Source organism: Mizuhopecten yessoensis, unplaced genomic scaffold, assembly GCF_002113885.1.
Source record: "Mizuhopecten yessoensis strain PY_sf001 unplaced genomic scaffold, ASM211388v2 scaffold716321, whole genome shotgun sequence".
Lineage (NCBI taxonomy): Eukaryota > Metazoa > Mollusca > Bivalvia > Pectinida > Pectinidae > Mizuhopecten > Mizuhopecten yessoensis.
In genome coordinates, this window is record NW_018480058.1 from 649,610 (window position 1) to 667,689 (window position 18,080).

General features: G+C 42.9%; 1 protein-coding gene across 1 annotated transcript in view; it reads right to left on the minus strand.

The window, feature by feature from the left end:
- Nucleotides 1-18,080, minus strand: part of LOC110443030 (calcitonin gene-related peptide type 1 receptor-like) — a 127,294-nt gene that overhangs the window by 46,119 nt on the left and 63,095 nt on the right. The gene's annotated exons all lie outside the window — the stretch shown is intronic.

Below are 18,080 nucleotides of genomic sequence, written 5' to 3' on the forward strand. Positions count from 1 at the left end.
TTGAGTAAATAATAAAAATAATAATAATAAAACTGTTGACCAATGTTGGTTAATATATTGTTATTTTTAAATTATTTGTATTGCATTGCAATTATTGGTATATTGGTTATTCAAGGTTTTAAATGAATCTTTTAAACATTTTGCAATGGTATGCCGAACTTGAGGTTTTTGAAGTAAAACCAATTTTCATGATGTAATACTTACCATAACTTTAGTATGCATATACAATACCTACACCCATCTTTGTAGCCCAAAAACAAAAGATTCAAATATCCCTACCTCCCTACCGTGACGTAACCTCTATCTCGATGACAGAGCCACGGAGTGATCTCCCTTCCTCAAACCCCCTTTTATGGAGCCTAAAGGCAGCCAGGATGAGGAGGCAAGGGGAGGAATACAGGGTGGGACTCCATAAAGTTATGGTAAGTATTACATCATGAAAATTGGTTTTACTTCAAAAACCTCAATTTCATTTCAGTAATAATTACCATAACTTTAGTATGCGAATTCGTCTTACCGTAGTGGAGGCTTCGAATCCAGGCAGACCAGGCTGACGGAACAAACTCGAGACATGCTCAAGGTAGGGAAAAGGTTCAAGGAACCCCCCTAATAAAGCCCCGAAAGTAATTAAAAAATGGAAAACCTCCCCGTGAAACGAGCAGGTGTACCACCGTGGTGCCTGATAGCATACTATTTAAAATCACTGAATTACTGTGGAGGAACAGCCACAGACTGTGCAACCACCACCGGTCCAAGGGAATACAATCCATCAGAATGAGAGGCCAAGGACCGGAGATAAAAATCCGTGAAGGTAGTCTGTCCGCGCCAGAAAGCTGCGGACATGACCTCCTGAAAGGGGGACCCATTGAGGAGGGCCCATGACGCAGCAAGGGCCCTGATCTCATGCGCCCTCACCTTATACAACGCCCGAACCTGATCATCCGAGTGGTCGTAACCGTACTTGATGACCTGACAGATCCATCTAGACACTGACTGAGAAGAGATATCCTGTTGACCCTGCTTAATGGGCAAAAACAGACGAGATCGAGGACCTCGCCCCCCCCTGGTTTTATCGAGGTAAAACCTAAGCGCCCGACAGGGACAGAGCAACCTATCCCGTTCCTCAGCTCCAACGAAGGCAGTCAAAGACGGAATCTTAATCGGATCGGGCGAGAAGCCAGGAACCTGATTCTTAGCCATAAAGGCAGGATCAGTGAGAAGGGTAACGGCAGAGTAATTCCTGGACCATCGGAGGCAAGAGGGGTGAGAAGACAAGGCATGAATCTCACTCCTCCTTCGACCTGAGGCCAGGGCAACAAGGAATACCACCTTGTAAGTAACAAACTTCAAGGAGGCAGACGCTAAAGGCTCATAAGGTGCCCGCATCAGCGATTCGAGCACCAGTGGCAAATTCCACTGCGGAGCCAACTGCCGGACCCTAGGCCTGTCCAACCCAAACCCCCTAATCAAGGCAGAAAGAGAGGAGGACGAGCCTACCTCCGACCTACCATGAACAGAGAGAACACTAGCAATGGCCGTGCGATAACCAGCGATAGTGCCAGGGGCAAGATTGCGGTCCCTAAACAGCCAAAGAAGGAAGTCCGCAATCACCTGGACAGTAGCCTTGATCGGATCAACCTTCCTGCCGACACACCAATCACAGTAAATCTTCCATCGTGACTGGTAGACGGCAGATGAGGAAGCCCTAATTGATCGAGCGATGCGATCTGACACGTCCCTAGAAAAGCCCGCCTGAGCGAGGCCTCCTGAGATAGCTTCCACGCGTGAAGGTGGAGGATCTCCGGACGAGAGTGCATCGTCCTGGAACGAGGCTGGCGAAGGAGGTTCGCTCTGAGAGGAAGAGCCAGGGGCTCTTCCACCAGAAGCGACAAAAGCTCCGGAAACCAAGGCTGCCTCGGCCACAGGGGCGCTATCAGGAGGAGGGAACACTGATGCTCCCGAAACTTCTGCAGCACCCTGCCCACCATGTTGAAGGGTGGGAATGCATATGCATGCATTCCCTCCCAATCCAGAGACAGAGCGTCCACGGCCCAAGCCCTTGGATCTGGTACCGGAGAGACAAACGTTGGCAACTGATTGTTCAGTGAAGTGGCGAACAGGTCTATGTGAGGCCTGTCCCACACCTGACAAATTCCCACGAAAATCGAGGGATTCAGTTGCCACTCTGTCAAAACCGGCTGGCGGCGCCTGGAAAGAGTATCCGCCAGAACATTCAACCTGCCTGGTAGATGCTTGACACAAATTGTCAACTGCATTTCCTGACATAGAAGCAGAATGCGGATAGCGAGGGCACACAGGGTGTGAGACCTGGTTCCCCCCTGTCTCTCCAGATACGCGACAACCGTAGTGTTGTCCGTAGCCACACAAACCACCTTGGAATGCAGGATCTCCCGAAAAGACTGCAGAGCCAACAGAACAGCCCTCATCTCGAGCACATTGCTGTGCTCCGAGAGCTGTTCCCCAGACCACTCCCCCGACTGGCAACGCCCGTCGAGATAAGCTCCCCACCCTGTCATGGATGCATCCGTGTACAGGGTCATAGTGGGAACTGGCTTGGACAAAGGAACCCCTCGGAGAACATTGTCCTGATGAGTCCACCAGCGTGCGTACTCCTTGACCGACTGGTTCAGAGGAAGCAAGGCTTCCCAATCCCTTGAAGAAGGGACCCAGTTGGCAAGGAGAAACATCTGGAGAGGCCTGATGTGAAGTCTCCCTAAGGGGACCACATCGGCCAGGGCGTTGAGATATCCCAGAAAACTGAGAAACCAACGTACCTGGACTTGAGACCGGCCGATAAAGGTCAGAGCAAAAGCCCTGGCCTTCTCGAACTTCTCCATCGGTGGAAGGGCGATGCCCTGAACCGTATTGAAACGGTTCCCCAGAAAAACAAAATCCTGAGATGGGGAAACCTCCGACTTTTCTCTGGAAGGAATGAAGCCGACCTTGAGTAAGAGTTTCAGAACCAACCGGGTGACCTGTACCAGAGACTCTCTCACTAGGTGGAGCATGAGGGAGTCGTCGAAATAGATGTGAACATCTATTCCTCGAGAGTGCAGGAATCCCACGACCACCTGCAGCAGCTTGGTGAAAACCAAAGGTGCAGTCGTGAGCCCGAACGGCATGGCCCGGAACTGGAAGACCTTTCCGTTGCAAGTAAAACGGAGGTACTTCCGTGCCGACTTCTTGATGGGGATGTGGAAGTAGGCGTCCTTTAGATCTACTGAAGTCGCCCACATTCCCTCTCTCACGGAGGCGATAATACCCCGAGGAGTCTCCATCTTGAAGTGAGGAGAATCTACGTGCTTGTTGAAGGCACTTAGATCTATGATGGGACGCCACGCCCCGGACTTCTTCCGAACCAGAAACATTCTGGAGTAGAACCCGGGAGTGCATCCCGACATAGGAACCTCCTCGACCGCGCCCTTGGAAAGCATGGTCCTTACTTCCTCCTGGAGCGCCAGAGCCTTTTCCGGATCCCCCGGTGGAGGAAAAAAGATTGGCTCTGACGCTAAGGGCGGATCCCGCACTAGCGGAATGCCTAACCCCTCCTTGATCACAGACAAGGTCCATGCGTCTTCCGTAATTTCCTTCCACTCTGGAAGGAAAGCAGAAAGACGACCCCCCACAGGAAGATCTGGTCGAGGCAGATCGAGACCTTGCCAGGCAAGAGAATCGTCTGCTGACCCGAAGCCTAATCCTGCGGGAGAAGGACCTAAGCTTGAGCCGAGAGGACTGCATTCCTCCCGGCCAAACTCGTCGTCTGACACGACCAAGGAGGGAAGAAAAGAGTCAGGAACCCTTCTTCTTACCCCCAGGAGGGTTCTTACCCTTCTTACCCTTCCATTTGTTGCCCTTGAAGGGAGGCTTATACTTGGGCTGCGCAGAGGACTGCGAAGCCGAAGGTTTAGCCTTCTTCTTAGGAGGCGCTGACCCCTGCGAGGTACTGGCCTTCTCAGCCTGAATCCTCTTCACCAGAAGTGCAGAGGCGACCGAGTCCTCCTTCAAATCCTTCTGAACAGAAGGAAGGGCCCCTCCAAAAAGAGTGGACCCTGAGAAGGGGGCAGTCAACAGTCTGGAACGGTAAGGCTCATCGACCGGGCGATTTTTCAAAACTGAAAACCGCCTAGCCAACAAGACATTGACGAGGGATGACACCTGTAAAGCTGCCAGCGCTCTCAATGCCCCGTTCAGGGCAGAGGTCACTCTGTCCTGGATGTCGGCCTGCTCTGTCTCGGTTATCCGACCCTCAGGCAAGTCGGATACCCTATATAGACAAACCGTCAAGTAGTCTATATACGACAGAATCTGGATGGAGAGACGCAGCAGTCTCTCCATCTTGTGGTGTTCTTTGGGACCGAACACCACCTGGTCCACCGATTTACCGGGCCAAGCTGCAAGTTCCCTCGATTCCAGCTTAGCTGGTTGAGGGGCAAGCAGACCATCATGTGTGGCATAGTCAGTGGCGTGCACCTCTGACAAATCGCCAACACTGAGCTGCAACCCAGCATACCCAGGACTACGGGTTGAAGAAGAATTCTTCCCTAAAACCCGAGACTGGGCGGTGGCCAGAGCTGAAGACACAATGGTGCCTTCTGGCAGAGAGCGGTCCGACCGAGCGGACACCCGAGGAGCCACCAAAGAACCCAAAAGGGTGGTGGACTCGGGGACAGATGATGCCGAAGGTGGTGGGCAAACCTCCTCCCCAAGAATCCGGGAAACGTCAGCCCTAAGGCCCCGCATACCGGATAACACATGCTGGGCCTCAACCTCAGCAGCCTCAGGGTCTCCCTCATCCTGGAAGTCCTCCTCTGAGGGCAAGCCCTCCTGAGGACTGTCGTCAGACGACTCGGAAAGACCAGCGTCTATATCCGAACAACCAGGTGAAAGATGAACAACATCATTGTCCTCTGCCATACCCGCGCCCTCAACGTCCATAGCCTCCACACCATCCAGACCAGAAGCCTGGGGCGGAGGAAATGGGCCAGCCAGAGGGGCCAACCCGAGAGAAGGCTCCCCGTACCGGCGTTTAGGTGCAGTGCGCCTAACGGCCGTGGCTGTAGGTTTAGGCTTAGTAGCCAAAACCCTACCCTTGGACCCAGAGACCAACGAGCCTGCCCGAGAGGCAGAAGTCCTAAAGGTCCGACACACCTTCTTAGGACCGGCCGATAAGGCCCCCGAAGTAGCAGAAAGTTGGGGGGGGTCAACAGAACTGCTAACACGTCTCCGCGAGGGAGAGACCAAACCCCAAGGATTCCATGACGGAAATGCCATGGGGTTAAACCCATATCCCGGAGGATAGGGGAAAGGTCCCGCGGGCTGGGAGTGACCCCAGAACTGGCCAAACTGGCCTGCCTGAGACTGGGGCTGGCCAACTTGCCCAAAGGGCGAAGGTGGACCGCCACTCCCTCCAGGTGGAAACCCGGACATGTACGGGCTATGCTAACACGTCTCCGCGAGGGAGAGACCAAACCCCAAGGATTCCATGACGGAAATGCCATGGGGTTAAACCCATATCCCGGAGGATAGGGGAAAGGTCCCGCGGGCTGGGAGTGACCCCAGAACTGGCCAAACTGGCCTGCCTGAGACTGGGGCTGGCCAACTTGCCCAAAGGGCGAAGGTGGACCGCCACTCCCTCCAGGTGGAAACCCGGACATGTACGGGCTAAGCCCGTAACTGCCGGGATGCTGCCGCAACCCAAAACCATCCGCAGGCTGGTAAGGGCGGCCCAAGGATGGTTGCCCGCAGGCACCCGTATACCCTAAGCCAGGGGAAAACGGAGGCCGGAAACCGGCCCCCTGTCCAGCAAACCCAACCCCTGGGGGGAAACCCCCCAGGTTCCCAGAAGAATGAAACTCGGGACCGGACCTAATAGGACCGGGTCCGGGTAACTGACCGGGAGGGTATGCCTGACCAGCATTGATGCCGGGATTAGTGAGCTGCGCGTCACTAATCCCGGTAGACACAGACAATCCCGAAAGAAAGTCTGTTGTCACACCAGGACCTGAACCCGAAAGAACAGGCCCGGCACCAAGACTGTCCCCAACGACAGCACCACCTGGAATGCCGGGATCACTGACAGAGTCAGTGACCGGCGGCCGGTAGTCCCTACCCGAAGGCAAGCGCGAAAGCTTACGGGCGTTCCCGGCCAATTCGACCCTTGGCTGTGCCAAGCCAGGGTCAGGCTGCCCCTCCCCTACTCCAGGGAGTTCCTGGACAGGAAGGGCCACCCCCTGCTCACGAGAGGGACTTGCCGAAGCAAGACCCCCCGAGACAGGAACAGAGACAGTACCACCAGACCCCAGAGAGCTGGTGGCACGACCCCTACCTCTCTGCTTCCCTCGCTTACCGGAAGAAACAGACGAATCTGTCTTACGGTAAGTTGAGGGTAGCTTTGGAACAATGAAGTCCTTGCCCTGAGATTTTGACTGTGAACAAAGTTCACAAGGCGAAACCTCACTGCAAGGACGACACCTGGGACAGGCATCATGAGGGTCCCGTTCCACAAAGAAATGGGAACACCCATGAGCACTACCTCGTCGCTGTCCCGACCGAGACATACCCTCCAAAGCGAACGTAAACAAAAAATTTACAAGCAGATAAAACGGGAAAATAAGGTTAAAATACGATAGTACAAAGTACGCAACGTAGAAAGAATTTCACCCGTAATATAAATCAGAAAACGGTTAAAATAAATAACGTTTGCCGAAACAAACAACCGTCACCGAAATAAACAGAGGTCGGAAATTAACCCACGATAATGGCGGACCGTGGCACACCACCGGCACACGTGGAGTAAAATAACCGGCCGTAAAAGGCACAAAAATAATTTTCAACAACAATTAGTTATATCAATAAAGGCAGATGGGTATAAGGCACACAAACTGCGCAAAAATATGAGTTGACACTCAAACCAAACCGACAAAACAATGTTTTGAATTGGAGCAAGCTCCGTGCGTCAGCATGCAGCAGGCGCCATAAAAGGAAGAGGAAGGGAGATCACTCCGTGGCTCTGTCATCGAGATAGAGGTTACGTCACGGTAGGGAGGTAGGGATATTTGAATCTTTTGTTTTTGGGCTACAAAGATGGGTGTAGGTATTGTATATGCATACTAAAGTTATGGTAATTATTACTGAAATGAAAAGGTCCGTTCAGCCATATTCTTCATATTCCATGATGAACGGTAGAGCATTTGGAAGAATGCTTGAACGAGAATTTGTTGCATACCATCATGAATGTTAAAAGATGTACTTCAATGGGTATATTTCTGTTCAAAACATAAAAAGATAATAGTATTGTTACTTTGCGGTCTCACTCGGTTCGAAACAATAATACAAATGTTTTATTAAATAATCTGTTGATAAAAAAGATGCAAATATCATTCTACCAGGATTAACTGCGGGTCTCGTTTCATCATACTAATTGGATCTGTCAATTCGAAATTTAATGAGGGAAACAGTTTTTATTCTATGTACGCCATTTTTATTCTTGAGAGTCATATGTTCAAGTTCAAGCATCAAATATTGAGCCATAATTTGCAGAAAGCGTATTATGCATATAAAAGGTCAATAGTAAAATATGCAATTAAAAGCATTGCATTGCCTACATCTTCATCGCTCTGGTTTATTGAGCGGATTGATATATTTCACTTTGTTTGAAGCCATCGTGAAATTTATTCATACGCGCCACACCCTCGTGGAATCCCAGATGCCGGAGGAACACATGTTTGACTCTACATTATACAATCACTATATGTAGCAGAACATACTTGTCAGTGTCCTAATTGCATTACAATGACCCAAGGTTGTTGACGTAATCATTATTGTGACGTCAACAATTAAAGGTTTAGGCATTTCGTAAATGTTATGAATGTCATTCGAATTTCAAATAATTGCATAGTGGTATAACGAGTGTTATCACGGATTTATCCATTATCGCTTCTATCTTCACTGACATATAGAAATTATACGAAGCAGAAGGCAGATTGAATTATTATTATTAAAAAATAGAAAATATGATGTACAGAATTGTAAGACGTCTTTTAATAGATTGATGCATGTACCATGTGTAAGATGTCTGTGATACATTTTGATACCCTGGTGATCTATGTTAGAGCTTCTCTAAGCTCATTAAGTCTGAACTACTCTGTAGCCGTATACGAACGCGGCTCCTCGCTCTCTGAGATACTTGTCTCTAGAGAACAATGAGGCATTTAGGATTCCAGCCTAACACTACCCACATCATCTCCTGTCTCGCAAAATGGACTTTATGACAATTTCAGTTGTTTACCATTTACACCGACTGCCAAAGCCAATCACAGCAACGGCCCATTAGAGAAAAAATACTTACAAACCAAACGAAACAAATATATTTGTTATAGAGATTAATGGGAGCTAAATGGATAAGTAGCAAATTATAAAGCCACATATCAGCTCGCACAGACAGGCCTAGGTCATCTCAGGCCTGTACTCTTCATTCCTAGAACTCCTGGAATTGGTTTCTTTCTCAGGGTTATTTGATCGATTGATTTGGACGTGTGCAAATTATATTCTTAGAATTAATGTTTACACTGCGTGCTGTGAATTAACGAGATTTCTGTCTCCCATTGTTGTTATCGAGATTCACATATGGCCCTGGCAACGTGATGTTTATGTACAATACAGAAGCGCCAAACACAAGGCCTACCTTGTCGGTAACCCTGATGCTCTTGAGCGCACCATATTAGGCTGTAGAAGCTTTTTGTGTGTTCAAATGTATGCATTCCAATGATGTGCGTCTGTAACAATGTAAATGCTGACTTTGCAATCTGTGGGGGAATATTAAATTATTTTATCATTATGACTGACTAAAACCGATATTGAATCTCCTTATATAATCAGATATCTGTATAATTCATATTCTCATCAATGAAAGGGTGAAACAGCACAAGTATCCAAAGGGTCAATAAATGAACGTAAACAGATATACCACAGGGTCAACTCAACTCGCAAAGACAAAATGTACCACAGCATCAATTCGCAAAGGCAACACATGTCGTAGTGTCAACACACAAGAGCAAAAAAGACCACATCATCAACATCAAAGACAAACTAACGCAAATAAATAATGACAAAATACACCGGGATATCAACAAATATTGACAAAAACACCACAGTATCAACCAATAAGAACACAATAAAGACCGCATCAACACTCAATGACATAATAAACCTCAGCGTCATCACTCAATGGCATTATATACCACAATGTAAACATATTGGGACAAACATATACCACGGTGTCAATACACACAGGACAAGTCTAAACTCAATAGATAGCAAAGGACAATAACCGGCACCGGCAAGAAATCAAAGTAAACAAGAGGATCATGGGCCTTAACAGTCACCTGATATATTTATATAGAGAGTTGATTTTGTTTTTAACACGAACAGAAATATTATTCAGTGACAAAAGACAATAAAACAACCTTATTCAATATCTAGCATACAGATTTAAGACTAAAAAGTATTTGAAACTAGCACCTCTTATTCTAAACAAGGAGAATGAAGAAATTTTAGCACACTGACTCCTTCGGGCCCCACCCTACAGCCCTTGGGGGAAGGGCTGGCTCAAACTGTCAACTCAGGGTTATAATTCCAATCAAGTTATTAACATGTAATATTCAAAGTATCATTTGCCATTATAAACCATAATAAATTTTGCCCCCCCCCCTCCTCCTTCCCCAGGGGGTAAACGTGAGACCCTAGGGTCATAAACCTTAACACCCTTCCATCTATGAAGAGTGTTTGATTCTATCATATCTGGGTCTTTGAGAAGATTTTCAATTCGACCCTTTTTGGCCCCACCCATCAGCCCCGGGGGGTCAGTCAGGGCTCATATGTGCATACCATGAAACTGCTACCCAATACTGATAATGCTAACCTAAATTTAATTACTTCCAATGAAAATTAAACAAATGTTGGTCAAAAATGTGATTTCCCTAGATAAACTATAGTAAAGTTTACCCCCTCCCCAGGGGGAAACGTGATACCCAAGGGTTATGAAATTCACAATTTTGGTAGAGCACCTTAAGACCCTTCCATCTATAAACAGTGTTTGATTCTACCATATCTGGGTCTTGAGAAGATGATTTTTGAAATTTCAGTCAATTCGACCCTTTTTGGCCCACCCAATAGCTCCGGGGGGTCAGTCAGGGCTCATATGTGCATACCATAAAACTGCTACCCAATACTGATAATGCTAACCTAAAGTGAATTACTTCCAATGGCAATTAAACAAATATTGGTTCAAAATGTGGTTTCCCTATATAAACTATAGTAAAGTTTACCCCCTCCCCAGGGGGAAACGTGAGACCCCAGAGTCAAGAAATTCACAATTTTGGTATAGCACCTTAAGACACCCATCTATGAAGAGTATTTGAATCTACCATATCTGGGTCTTGAGAAGAAGATTTTTGAAATTTTAATCAATTTGAGCCTTTTTGGCCCCGCCCCTCAGGCCCATGGGGGCCGGGGAACGAACCAGCAACTATTTTTATTGACCTTTGGCCATGGAAGGTTTCTGCAAAATTTCATTGAAATTGGTTCAGGGGTTTTGGAGAAGAAGTCGAAAATGTAAATTGTTTACGGTCGCACGACGGACGACGACGGACAAAAGGCGATCGCAATAGGTCACTTGAGACTTTGTCTCAGGTGACCTAAAAAGACAAAACATCCAAATCAGCGGAGAGGAACTGATGTTTTAGAAATAAAATTTCGAAAGTCAAAATATGTACATAATTAATTCACCATAAAACGCAAACCATCCATATTACTGATAGAAATGAATTATAACCATCATCTAATTCATGTATGCCTTCATAACTTATTTCAAAAATGTAGACCAAGTGAAATTGATATTGCATCATGTCAGAGAGAAGCACTCAAAAAACAGCAAAACAACAACCCATGTACATTGATTAAAAAGATATTCATTACTGTTTAAAGCTTAAAACTTCAAAAATATCAGTTTGTTAAGTGTTTTTGATTAATAAAATGAAACAATCTGCTATTAGATAGTAAGAATTCTAATGAATATTATATATTTCATTGCTTTTGTAAAAACGATATTTTCCATAAGTAAGCATGAAATTAAACAGTATGCATGTGCTGTTCACGTTCTTTTGTTACAACATTAAGTTACCTTACATCTACGCAAGCAAGAAACCACGCACCGCGAACACAAACCAAATTAATAAAAGGCAATTGTCTGACAACTCAATTTGCCGATTAATTGACAATAAACGGGCGTAGCAAATACACACTGCTCTCTATTATCTTCTAACAAGGAACTGCTTTTTGTTCGTATTTGTGATTGGACTAGCAGCCCGCACAGAACAGGAATAGGACAGTTGGGACAGATCTCTAGTAATTTGTTCTCTCAGCTCAATTATATACATTTGTACAAGGCTTATCTCACAGAAAACAATTTACTTAACATACTCAATCACCCTGAATTGAGAATACGTCAACATCAAAATGTAAAAAAGAGGATTGCCCATTAGCCATTACCTTGTGCTGACACTAAATCAGTCGTCGAGAACAACAGTGCTGTATTTAAAGAATAGAAGATATCCAACGGCGCCAGTAAACAAGGACATGAGAACTAAAGTCAACACGAACACACAAAATGAAAAAAAATCACACACCACAAAAAATGAGAGCGAAAGCATGGTAAAACGTGTCTTACATTAACGTGTTTGTCATGATGTCTTCTGGCAAATCTAGAGAATCATCAACATCTATGACATTGCTGACATTTTCATCCTGAAACGCATATGATCTTAAAAATGTATTCATTAAAGTAAGTTTCTTTGTTTCATTACAAGTCATTTAGCAGTGATTGCTCCAGTTTGTAGACAAACTTACTCTTATCAAACGTGAAATATTAAATATCAAAATTAATCTATTGTTCTTATCTTTCGTTTAGAAAAAAAAAAGTTTGTTTGGATTTCCGATTTACAAACTCATTTCACATGATTATTTGATATTAATTTAGAATTTGGAATATTCTAAAAAAGGATCTCCACTCTAGAGGAAACAATAGCAACAAAATGTGATTAGGATGCAGTACGCAGAATAATAAAAGAGGAACAGATAAATCCAGTCGAATGGCCCAAACCACAGGAAGCAGATAAGTCCAGGACGCCAACACAAAACCTTACAAACATTATGTCAGAGATAAATGACAGAAAGTCGAGGGAATGCAATATTATAATACACAGTGTGGCAGAATGCGCCTCAATAGACAGGAAGCAAAGGATAGTTCACGATACCAAGATCATTTATAACATATACAATGCAACTTAAATGTAATGTCAGTCTCCGAGAGTATGATGTACATGTATACAAGTCTACACGATTAGGAAAATTCAACAAAGACATCACAGAGGAACAAAGATAAGGCAGACCATTACTGGTAACAGTTGGCAATCTGGATGCTAAGCAAGCATTTTTCAGAAATATACAGAATCTTGGTGTCGAAAACGAATTCAAAAGTATAAAAATAAGTAACGACCTAATAAGAGGTGAGAGGGAACAGGAAAAGCAACTTTGGCAGCAAGCCAAAATTAAAAGAGAACAAAACTCATCGGTGGAATTCACCTACAAAGTCAACATAAGCTAAAGTCCATTAATAATTTAATATGTATGTACACAAACGCTGATCAACTGAAGAACAAAATGTCAGAATTAAACATCCGAGTAAATGATACAAAACCAGATATAATTGGAGATACTGAAGTGAAAGCAAAGAACAGAACACAGAACATGAAAGCAACAGAATACAATATAGACGGGAAACCAAACTACAAAATATTTAGCAAGAATACCGAAAACGCGCAGGGCAGGGGAATTCTATTTATAATTAATAGAGATCTTAAGACCGAGAATGTAAACATGGAAACATCATTCCAGGAGAATCTGTTTGTAGGTATTAGTATCAACAATAATACAAAAATCTTAATAGGTCTCCTGTATAGATCAGACTCAGGATCAGCAGATAATAACAACAAATTACAAGACATGTTGGAAGAAGCAGCTAATAAGGGTCATGACAAACTTTTAATAATGGGAGACTTCAACTTTCCAGGGATAAATTGGGAGTCTTCGAACACTAGAGGAGAAAGTGCAGAAACAAAGTTTCTTAAAAACATTGCCCCAGCGATAACATGTCCACTGACGAAACTTTTCAACCAATCGCTGACAATTGGAACCCTATCAGATGACTGGAAAAAAGCCCGGGTTTGTACCATCTTTAAGAAGGGTGACAAATGCGCAGCAGGAAACTACCGGCCTGTGAGTTTAACATCGGTCGTATGCAAAGTCTTGGAATCCGTCATAAGGAAACACATAACAAAGTTCTCGAGAAATATCAATTACTTATCCCAGAAGCAGTAAGGTTTCATATCTGGAAGGTCAACTTCCTTACAACTTTTAGAAGTGTTGGGTAAATGGACAGAGGCTCTCGATAAAGGAGAGAACATCGATTGTATATCTATGAACTATAAAAAAAGCCTTTGACACCGTTCCGCATAATCGGCTTATACGTAAATTACATTAGTATAACTTCTCAGAACAAACACTCTTTTTGATATCAGCATTTTTAAAAGTTCGGAAACAGAAAGTATCAGTAAATGGCGCAGACTCCGAATTGACCGATGTTACATCGGGAGTCCCCCAAGGAACTTTTCTCGGAACTTTGCTGTTCGTTATATTTGTAAATGATCTTCCAAGCACAGTCCAGTCAGAAATGTATCTATTTGCAGATGACACAAGATTTTAGAAATAATAAAAAACAGAGAAGATAGTGCTGATCTTCAGAAAGATCTAGATACAATGTGTAAGTGGAGCGACACATGGCTACTTAGAATGCATCCCGACAAGTGAAAACACTTGAGATTAGGTAAGGAGACAACCCAAGGACAGGAAACCCCCGGACCAACCTATCATCTTCACGGGAAAAACTCCGATTTATCGTTTGATAACCACATATGTTTGCACTCCTCAGGAGAACATTTCAATAAATGGATCAAAGGTCGTATTTTGCCTTCATACAAATGCCTAGTACGCTCACAATTGGACTACGCGAGCCTGTGTGGGCACCATACAATGTACCTAAAAAAGCACATCGATAAGATAGAGGGAGCGCAACGAAGAGCAACCAAGTGCCTCCCATGCATGAGTAACCTCAGCTACAGCCAGAGACTGGAAAGACTCCAGCTACCAACATTAGCCTTCATAAGAGTAAAAGGAGACATGATCGAACTATTTAAAACTATTAATGGAGTATACGATCAGGAATGCTGCAATGCAGTAGTGTTATGGGAAGACGCCGCTCAACGACACAGTCGTCGAGTAAACTCAAAAACAATATACCCAAAACGCTCCTCATCCATGCTAAAGAAAAACTATTTTTCAATAAGATCGGCATCAACATGGAATAAACTACCTGAATATGTTACTTCAGCAAATAATGTTAACAAATTAAAAAAGGAACTAGACAACCACTGGAAAAACCAAGAACTTTTTAAAAATTACAGAACTGCAATCATATAATTGTCAAATTATTTATATTATATGCATAATAATCCTTTGTATGTATTCTTTGAGTCTGGTATAGAGGGCTTATGTATAAGCCCTGAACCGGAAATAAACTTATCTTATCCTAATAATCTGCATCTGCATTCTCGTCACATTTTGTTGGTACTGTTTCCTCTAGAGTGGAGATCCTTTTTTTAGAATATTCCATATTCTTAAGGTGATCATCTAATGAAGCATTTGAAAGTCTCTAAATCAAAATCGCTTGATTGATATACATGTATGTGTACGACGTTTTTATCAGGAAGAACTGACGTGTAGACTAGAAGGAGGCTGTCTACTACGATTCTACTGACACAAAGCCGACCTCTTATTGATAGACAGAACAAGAGACCCAAGGTGTGACACGAGAGATCAATTAAGCTTTGTCTTAGGTCAAGCACGTGCAAAGCATTTGATGACGAGTTTAGCTGACATATTGTAGATGTATAGTGTTATTTGGATAGGGCGTTGGTAAGCAGATAGTCCATAGAGCGATGTTTCGCCGCAAAACCGTACTCATTCAGTCAAAGTAATACCATTAGTGTTTTTGTAAGATTTTTATCTCATTATTATGAACGAAATATTTTTCAAAACACTTAAAAAATCAAGTCATTGAATTCTTTAAGGCCGTGTGATTCCTTTTTCACCCACACAAAATACCAGTGTTAAAATTTAACAAAATAAGACATTTTTGAATTAATATAACTAAAATGAACGATTTCGATCAGCTTCAAATATTTCATATTTGCATTCTGTAGTAAACGAAACCTTGAACAAATTTAAAAACAGTAATTGCACGTTTTCCCTCGCACCAACCAGTCCTTATATCCGGACACGAAGTTATGGTTCCGTGCTGCTTTTGTGCGTGGATCTTTTGTACGAGTATTTTCAGCTTCCGCAATGTTTATATTTTTGCCACGCTTGCTAATAATATAATTTCAGAAAAAGTACCATGTCATTTCATGCATATATCCGGTATTCTCTATGGAATCGTTCAGATGTAATCAGGTTCTGAGGTCTGATTTCCTAGGGGACTACAGTGACCAGGGGCCAAACACAAATTCTTCTTGGCACACACCTGATTATTGTTGGTAAAATTTAAAACGACCAGCATTTTAATGGTAGAAGATTCGGACGTTTGAACAACGCAGGCAGCAATGAGATAGTGTTAATTTGTCAATACGTAGATAGTTGAAATAATACAATCGTACATTTTACTACATTGTAAGTAGACCTTACCTATGTATAAACTAAGCGTCAACACTGTTCTCCTAAATTTACGCGCACGAACACATCATGTAGACTTTCGAAGATAATCTGCAAGCATCTATCAATTATTTACACGGACCTTGAAGAACGGTCTGAAATACCACATGTAACTTTCGCCACACAGCGGACGTAATCGAATAGAAAGGGTAAACATTAGCCTACTACGTAACATTACAGTGATTTCCCTTCATATAGGTAGCCGCACCATAACACACAGGCACCACAGGGGATTCGTATTGCCAGTAATCACCGGATAAGACCAGAACCGACCAACAATGGGTCTGATGGGAACTGCCAAATAAAACTGTAATATAAATATAATTAGAATTGTAACTTAGTACACTTCAATACATCAGATATAGTTACTAATCATCGGCCGCTAGGAAAATAGGCTCGCTGATCGGTTTTACATTACAGAATTAAGTAATAGAAATAACGATGATAATCAGATGATCCCAATATTCGCGTTAGAAATTATAGCTATATTAAAATACCAATTAGCTGATCCATAACTATTATATAACAATGAAACAATATAATTTCCACCTTTGTTAGTGGTTTTAAACAAATATTTTACATCGTTTTGCTGATAATGGTGTCGTCATCATTAGAAAGATATAACTATAATTAACAAAGTATTACTTCTGTCAAATATAAAATTTTCTTTTTTATCTTCTATTAATACAAAACACCGGTTACTCTTCCACTTCTATGAAATTCACGTTGTATTAGCGACATTCCCAAAACATATTGTCAAAATATTGACCCGGGGAGGCATAAAAGGAATAACAGGAAAACGTAAAAATCCGAGAAAGCAAGTAGTCGGCAGTTACCTCGCGAACAGTGAACACATTTTATTACATTTTTGTCAGTGAAATATTTGATTCTATCAACTTGATAAAACTGATATCTTTCACACTGTGACAAATATCAAAAGGAATATGTTCACAGTGTGAAAATATCGTCTAAGGTGACAGTACCCAAATCGGATCACCAAACCATCGTTTTATTAAATCATTGAAAAATCTGGGGAGTAATTATATTCATTTATGGTTGTATCAAACGAATGATATCAATGGGTGTTCTTACAATCGAAATTAGCACCCGGGGCTCCCTTGAGATATTTATAGAACGCTCTGAAGTCACCAATTAGCGTCTCCGGTTTTTGCGAATGTCGGGACCCAAATCGGATCAAGGCTTTAATTTTGCTGTATCTTACGCTTCCAATGAATATTTTTTTGTCAGCATATTAACATTTAATGATGACCTTTAGAATTTATATGACCAAAAAGTATTTCTATAGTGTGAATTTATTCTTATAGTCCAAAACTAAATGCATAGTCGTCGCACACGTCATTTTTAAAAAAAGGGTAATCAAAACACTGACATTTGAGTTTGAATTACGTTTTCTTGTGCTATTTGATCTTAAAAACAAATCATCCGTCGACAACAGAAAATGGTGCGTGGCTATCTATTATCAGATTACATCATTGTTATAACTGATTTGCTGACACATTTATTGATTTATAAGTATTTTTGAAAAAAGTGATCCGATTTGGGTACTGATCCGATTTGGGTACTGATCCCGATTTGGGGACTGATCCGATTTGGGTAGTGCCACCTTATTCGCTGCGTTCAAAGGCAACGATGTTTTTGTTCAGATTCAAATGAAGCGACCGCAGAATACGTGGTTGTTATGGTAAATGTTTGGTACACACACTGAAGTACTTACATGAATTTACAATTAATAACATTTGTATAAGCAATTATATCAGAAAATAGCAGAAAACGTCGGAATTGCGTTGAGTATCCCATTCAAAATGGCACGCAGCCTTGTTGTCAAGCGTGTTGTCATAAGAATATGGCGCTAATAATTACACTTCTGATACCTGCCCTTTTTAATGCATTACATTTTTCGAGTTGCCACACTCGTGAAATATATTTGTTATTACTGAAGACACCATCAAATATCCTCTATTTATTCATGGAACACATTGATATCTGATAGTTAGAATACCAATCTTCATGTACATAACCGTGTCATTGAGGAATCGTAGATTGAAGAGAATCTAGTAGACAACTAGGAATATATAAGATAACAACCAAAGTGTCAACAAAACCATAATTCAAACTCAAAAGCGATATAACTAGGGCACATTTAAAATAGGAAAAGA